This window comes from Oncorhynchus mykiss, chromosome 6, assembly GCF_013265735.2.
Source record: "Oncorhynchus mykiss isolate Arlee chromosome 6, USDA_OmykA_1.1, whole genome shotgun sequence".
In the NCBI taxonomy this organism is placed as follows: Eukaryota; Metazoa; Chordata; class Actinopteri; order Salmoniformes; family Salmonidae; genus Oncorhynchus; species Oncorhynchus mykiss.
The window spans coordinates 68,433,139-68,440,599 of record NC_048570.1 but is presented as its reverse complement, the minus strand read 5'-3'; the positions used below and the strand labels follow the sequence as shown (position 1 = coordinate 68,440,599).

General features: G+C 37.4%; 1 long non-coding RNA gene across 1 annotated transcript; it reads left to right on the top strand.

Moving 5' to 3' along the window:
• The first annotated feature begins 1,075 nt into the window (after nucleotides 1–1,075).
• LOC110526422 lies at nucleotides 1,076–7,455 on the top strand. The gene is made up of 7 exons (XR_005052222.1): nucleotides 1,076–1,183; nucleotides 1,528–1,652; nucleotides 1,770–1,819; nucleotides 1,952–2,029; nucleotides 2,132–3,438; nucleotides 5,151–7,233; nucleotides 7,333–7,455. It is a non-coding gene; the product is annotated as an uncharacterized LOC110526422 (long non-coding RNA).
• Nucleotides 7,456–7,461: the final 6 nt, after the last annotated feature.

Genomic DNA, 7,461 nt, shown 5'->3' with positions numbered 1-7,461 from the left:
ATTATAATTTTTTTCCACAAAGTTTTTTTTCCTGTTCTCGTTCTCTACAAGCCAATATGTATCCCATGTACAGTCCATTACAATATATTGCATTGGGGCCTATGTAGGGGAGGAGTGAAAAGCCTGCAGCAGGCCATGTGACACAGTCCACCTCCAAAACTACACCCTTCTCAGTATTTCCCACCCCACTTTAGCTGAGACAGGTATAAAAGTTCTCTCTACAAGCCAATAAGTATCCCCGTGTATTGAGCTGCAGTGAAAGGACTGGGTGGAGTAAGGAGTCACCATTACTCTGAAACAAGAGACCCATTTAAGTTTTGCAGACTATCTATTGAATAATTCCAATAACAAATTGTATTTGATTAAAAGTGCATTCATTTAAATATAGCCTACATAAAAGCTTTCAACATACCAGTATTTTTGTAAATGTTCAAAAGAAATTATGGTATAAATACAAAATGCATAAAAAATTCTATATTCACAGTTCAGCATGTCTCTGCATGGTAACTCTTATTTTGAAGAAAGAAATGCACGATCGTTCTGCCAGCATAATATCCTACTGCTGGGAGAACGGTAATGTGATGCTGCTCCTGCTGCTGCTGTCAGGCATCGGTAGCGCAGGCGCAGACTGCACGAATGAAGAATAACGTGCTTTTTTGGGGTTGTTTTTACATGACGGTGGTGAGCAGCCAAAAAGTGACCAGCCAAATACTGTGTGCCTACAGTAAAAATGCATGAATGATCAGTACTATGGACGTGGTCTTCAATAATCCAATGAGTTTGTAAAATAACATTTTGAAATGTCTATTTAATTTAAATGCAATTATTTGCAATCAGTGGTGAACAAATTAATATATCTATAATGGCATTATGCTCCATGTGTAGACGTGCAGCGAATCTGTTAGCCTAAGTAAGGGCTGTCCCCCTACACATTTGCACATTTCATGTTTAGCAAACAACTCAAATGAATGTGTTCATTGGTCCACAATGGGCCCTAACATAATATTCTTCTTAAACGTATCAAATTCAACATTATGGAAAACAGCGAGCACAGCAAATGTGCGTGTTCCTTCGCCTTGTCGCACAGCCGAGAAAAACATTTGACCACGACTTGTTGCTATGCAACCGCAAAGCCACCCGCCAGATTCAGCACCACAAAATGTCTGTAAGAAGAATGCATGCGGTGAGTCAATGTATTGTTTCAAACAACTAGCTAATTACAGTATTATACTGCTAAAAAAACATTAACATACCCATTCACAAGTTAAATACAAGAATAAATAACTAGCTATAGCCACCTTTATGTGTCCTAGCTATACCGCTGTTTAAGATCTAAGTTAGCTAACGTTAACTGCTAGCTAGATAGTTAGCATGCTAGTTAAAACTGTAACGTTATATTTATTATACGCTGTCTGACTTTCAATGAAAGCGTAGTTCCTTTGAAATGTTATATGCCTGTTGGCTAAAAGAACCAACAACTACTATATTTTTAATGAGCTACCTAACTTACTACATTTGTTTATTTAGCCCGAAAGACTCATGTCATCCAAGGCAGAAAGGTCTCAAGGAGGAAGATCTGTGAGACGTCCAGCCTCTGTCCCCTCAAAGAAACCATCCACGATAGACCTACTTGCTAAAGAGGAGGAATACAAGTGAGGTTCCTTGCCCAAACATCTGTTGAGTCAATGTAAACTGTATCATATGAGTTGCTGTAACCAGATGGCGATAGTAATAAAAAAATGCATATTTCTTCCATTCCATAAATGCAGAGCTGGAGGCAAAAACAGCCGAACTAGTAAGACAAGCGGAACAGGTTATGGTAAGTGGTTTAAGATAGCTAGCTACCTGGCCAATTGACACACTTCAGAACAACATAAAACATTCATTTTTAGGCATATTTGTTTCATTTAAACTTTTTGTCCTGATTGTTTTTTCTTTATTTTTTTCAAAGTGACCAAAATTAAGTATTGTCAAAGTCAATCTCTTTCCACCTTGATGTTGACATTGAGGATGAGGAGGAGGATTTCAGGTAATAAAATATTGCATTGCTCAAAACATATAGCATTTCAGTGTAGTAGACTGGATAAGAATATATGAGAACTGCCTATAATACAAATGTATTTGTCTTTAGGAATGTGAACATGCTGGAATCTTCAGTTATGAAGCCCACTTCTAAGGTGCAGTATTCAATTCAGTTTGATACGTAAAATGTAACATCTCAGAGACACAAAGGTAATGTAATCAGTTAGTAAAACTGGGGGAGAATTTCAATTGTATTTCCTTGATTCCGCACGTCCTCTTCAAACCCCATTTCAAACCCCATTGGATGGGAAGGTCAGAGGGGCGGGACTTCTGACTTTCTCATTCAATGGGTTTTGAGGAGGCGAGGAATTAAGGAAATCCAATTGAAATTCTCCCTAAGTCATATTTCCATTGCTCAGGTAATGACAAAGAAAAGGGTCACATCAAAATCCAATTCACAAAACAGACCTGGATACCAGAGAAAAAGACAGTAAGAATGTTATCCTTGTCACAAATGTTTTCACAAATATCTATTGGAAACATTGGAAGATTGTGAAAGGTAATGGCTTAATGAGTGTCCAGCGTTGTTGATATTCAGTTCCTTATGTTTGTTATGACTTTTTCAACTTTTTGTTTGAGTTGTATTTTGTTTATTTGTTACTTTATTTCAAAACAACAAAGACATCTGCAGTTGATGATGTTGCGGTTCTTAAAGATTGTGTGGATTTTTCCTTGGCTAAAACAATATGTAGACATTGAGGGGAAGCTGGATGATGGAGATACTCATGTCAATCTTATGGAAGACATCATGCGCTGTGTTGGTGATGAGATGGGATCAGGTGAATTCTGATTTAATTTTTACACTTTCTGTGGCTTTCTCACAAATTTACAATATCACATCTGGAGCACAAGAATGGTTCTTTTCAAAAACATTCATTACAAAAAAAACAAGTTATTTATCAGAGTTCCAGAATATCAATTGTTTCAGCCTTAGTTCATTGAGCTTCTCGCATATCCTAAAAATGATATAATTCTTTATGTAACTATAGTATACTTTTTTTGGTGTGTTGTGTTTCAGATCCGTTTTCTCAAAGCAAAACTTTGTGTAAAGCAAGAAGAATTTAACCGGCTGTCAATAGAGTGCAACATAAAAGTAATGATAGAAATATGAGAGATGGAAATTAGTTATATTTTTGAGTAAAATGTAACATTGAAACAAGAATAAAACATGTATTTATTCTAGGATTATGCAAACAGTAGTTTAAGCACCAACATAAAGGAGGTCGAGGAGGCTCGAGCAGGACTACAGAAGACCACAACTTTCAGCAAACCCAGATAGAGAAACACAGAGCTTTAGCGGAGGAGTCAAACAGAAAAGGTGATGGGCTCCAGCAACAAGTAACTGCTCTACAGAAGGTGGGTGTCGAGGATAAAACAGTTATTACATTGATTATCTTTCTAGTTAGTCATTTGATAATATTAAACAGCACATATTGTAACCATGAAAGTCCATGAACAGTGACTGAGAGAAACCTAGATGTGTATAGACAGCAGTTGAGATAGCTGTTAATCTCTTATTGCTGAATAGGGAGGGGGACATTATACAGCTTAGACAAAGTTGTTAATAAAGGATGAAATCAACCTCTCAGCAGGGGAATGCCTGGAATGGCCTCATTAACATGGTCAGCCTGTAAGGTGAACCTTTCCTGCAGCTGGCGATAGTATGGCGCTCATATGACAGATATCTTTTGAATTCAGAGAAATCCCACATTACATATTAAACAGTGAACTTTGTTTGTACTGAATGAGCTAAAGATGAAACAGTACAACATATAAATATAAATTGGGGCTGCAGGTAGCCTAGTGGTTAGAGTATTGGACTAGTCACCGAAAGGTTGCACGATTGAATCCCCGAGCTGACAAAGTAAAAATGTTGTTCTGCCCCTGAACAAGGCAGTTAACCCACTGTTCCTTGTCCGTCATTGAAAATAAGAATTTGTTCTTAACTGACTTGCCTAGTTAAAATAAAGGTAAATAAAAAATCCCTACACCACCACATATACACAAAATGTTCAATATCACAATGTGTCTGTACCTTTCTGTGTCTCTTCACAGTCCCTGTTGTTCCATAAGGTGTATTTTTACCTGCTTTTTAAATCATATTCTACTGCTTGCATCAGTTACCTGATGTGGAATAGAGTTCCATGTAGTCATAGCTCTATGTAATTCTGTGCGCCTCCCATAGTCTGTTCTAGACTTGGGGACTGTGAAGAGACCTCTGATGGCATGAGTATCCGAGCTGTGTGCTAGTATTTTAAACAGACAGCTCTGTATATTGAGCTTGTCAACACCTCTTACAAAAACAAGTAATGATGAAGTTAATCTCTATTCCACTTTGAGCCATGAGATTGAGATGCATGTCATTAATGTTAGCTCTCTGTGTACTTTTAAGGGACAGTTGTGCTGCCCTGTTCTGAGCCAATTGCAATTTTCCCCAACTCCCTCTTTGTGGCACCTGACCACTGTGGTGTCTATGGCTATGCCGGATTAAGTGATATGACATGCTATTTTATAAAATCTTTTCTCTGTAATTAATATTACCTGATTAAGATAACCATGTAAATGTAATTAACTAGAAAGTCGGGGCACCACGAAATAATGTTTATAGAGCTGTTATCTTCCGAATAAACTCTTAAAGACCTGGTAATCTTTTACCTCAATAGCAGTCAATATTTAATCGTCGCCTTATTCAGTCTCATCTGAAAGTTGTAAATTCTTGGTTATCTTCACAAACCCTGGCTAACAAGTTGAATCAGCAATACAACATTTGGTTTAATTATTTATTTACTAAATACCTAAATAATCACAGAATTACATCTACCCAGAATGGATCATACATTGATTACAAATTATGTCATAAAATAAAATGTCCCTAGTGGACGGAACATATATGACGGCTGGTTACACAAAGAAAGGGGTTTGGGTTTTGAATGAAAGAGCGGGAAGACTGAGTAACAAAAGGGAGAAGCTATGCTATCGTAAATACAGAATCTTATGCATTCTAAATAACCACCCATTTGGAAAAAGGAAAATGCAATAAATATTTACTCTGAGCTGCGCTTCAATAGGTTGGTCGTAGATGGAAGGCCGGGTTGCCCAGCAGGGATCTCTTGTCCTCTGAAGAATGTCTCTGGTGGTAAGCTGGATACGTTGTAGTATCGTTGTGTGTGTTAGATTGAATACGTTGTTCGTCCTTTCCTAGCCCACGTTTACAGCGTCTGCTGCTAACTCAACGGCTAGGAGGTATCACTTCTGGAGTGAATAAGAGTTCAAAGTTCATACCAAGCCATACTTTTAAGCTCGTGCTATATTCTGGCTGGTATAGTTGAAATTCATCCTTTCGGTGTGTCGATCGTCACCTTCACATTGAACACGATGCTAATTTCGTTAGGTTATTATCTGAGCCATTTTAACCTAAGACCGTCGTCCTCACGTCCTCGGAACAGCAAGTAGAATTTTTGTCAACAGGTTTATATAGTGGTGAAAGAAGGGCGTGTTTCTTAGTTTACAACCAAAGTCTGTTCACTTGGGTGAGTGAGCAGAGTTTCTCTATGACAAACCGTTCTCTCATTTAAGAAGCTAAAATTACATTTAATCTTTTCACAAATAGTTTCATATTTAAACATTTAAATTGCACAACAATTCCATGTGAATCTGATAACTACAATGTATCGACTTTCCAAGATAGTTTATGTCATCCTGTCATTAGTAGTAATAGCTCAGACAACAACTGATCTGAGATCATATTCATTAAGTACCAACGCATGTTTTCAACTGGTTGGATTACCGAAATATGGTTCCGTTTCCCACCTTTCAATGTTACCAGACTCTATGTTACAAATTCTTTACAAGAGTCAACTCTATAAAGTAGAGAAAAAGGTTTTATGGGGGTCATAAAACTCCCCCAACAGGCCAACGTCATGACACCACACTACTGAACAGTAGTCTAGGTGCGACGAAACTAGGACCTGTTGGACCTTCCTTGTTGATAGTGTTGTTAAGAAGGCAGAGCAACGCTTTATTATGGACAGACTTCTCCCCATCTTAGCTACTGTTGTATCAATATGTTGACCATGACAGTTTACAATCCAGGGTTACTCCAAGCAGTTTAGTCACCTCAATCTGCTCAATTTCCACATTATTCATTACGAGACGTAGTTGAGGTTTAGTGAATGATTTGTCCCAAATACAATGCTTTTAGTTTTGGAAATATTTAGGTCTATCTTATTCCTTGCTACCCATTCTGAAACTAACTGCAGCTCTTTAAGTGTTGCAGTCATTTCAATCACTTTAGTAGCTGACGAGTATTGTGTTGAGCCTTACTCAAAGCCAGTGACATGTTGTTAGTAAAGATTGAACAAAAGCATGGAACCTGGTCAGTTTGACATGGAAAGAGCAGGTGTTCCTAATGTTTTGTACACTTAGTGTATGTCCACTCCCAAAGAAAAGAAGAATGAATGGTTGATGGCTTCCTATTGCTTAGTCACAACAATTATCTGTTTAATTTATAACTATTCACATTTCATTTCTGAAATATAACGTTAATAAGTACATGTGATGACAGTCAGTTTTTGTAGCTATCTAACCAAATATTACCATTATCATTACAGTGCTTTTGAAAATGTGTGTTGGTGCGCTATAAAAACGTTACACAAAATGCTTTTACTGATTTAGCTTGCTCCCGTGCGTGTTTAACAAAGGAAATTGGGGGTTTGAAGAGAGCACAAAAACAGGCAGCAACCAATCACAGTGCCATAAAGGTAAGACTGAACAGAGGAAGTTGGAGGAAGTTGAGAGGTCTAAGACACAACTGACCAAGCTCAAGCAGACGAGCAAGAAATTAAACCACCTATCAGTGCATTTAGTGATCACATCAATCATTTACACTAAATTGTATTGATAGATAGTGCTATGCTATTAGTATAGTTTAGATTTTGGTATTCAAGTTTGGCTTCTGTCACTTGTTGTATAACCCAGGTTAAATAAACTTGTTTTATGTCTATCCTTTCCAAAAGGACACAGCAGACCAGGAGCATAAAAAAAATAGAAACATTAAAAGCCAAAAACAAGAAGCTGGAAAAGCAAAAAGCTGAACTGATAGTGGGTTGTAAAAAGCAGCTCAAACTGATTGATACACTGAAAAGGCAAAAAGTAAGTCCTCATATTAAATGCAAGTAATTGTTACAAGGCAGTATCATTATTGATATTTCTCCTTATCCCACTGACATATTTTTCCTCTTGCTTGAGCAGATGCATTTAGAAGCTGCCAAGATGTTGTCATTTACAGAAGAGGGATTCATGAAAGCTCTTGACTGGGGGAAATCATAAAGCAATACTGAAAAATGTATGTAATCCTGCTTGCCTTGAATGTATTCTTAT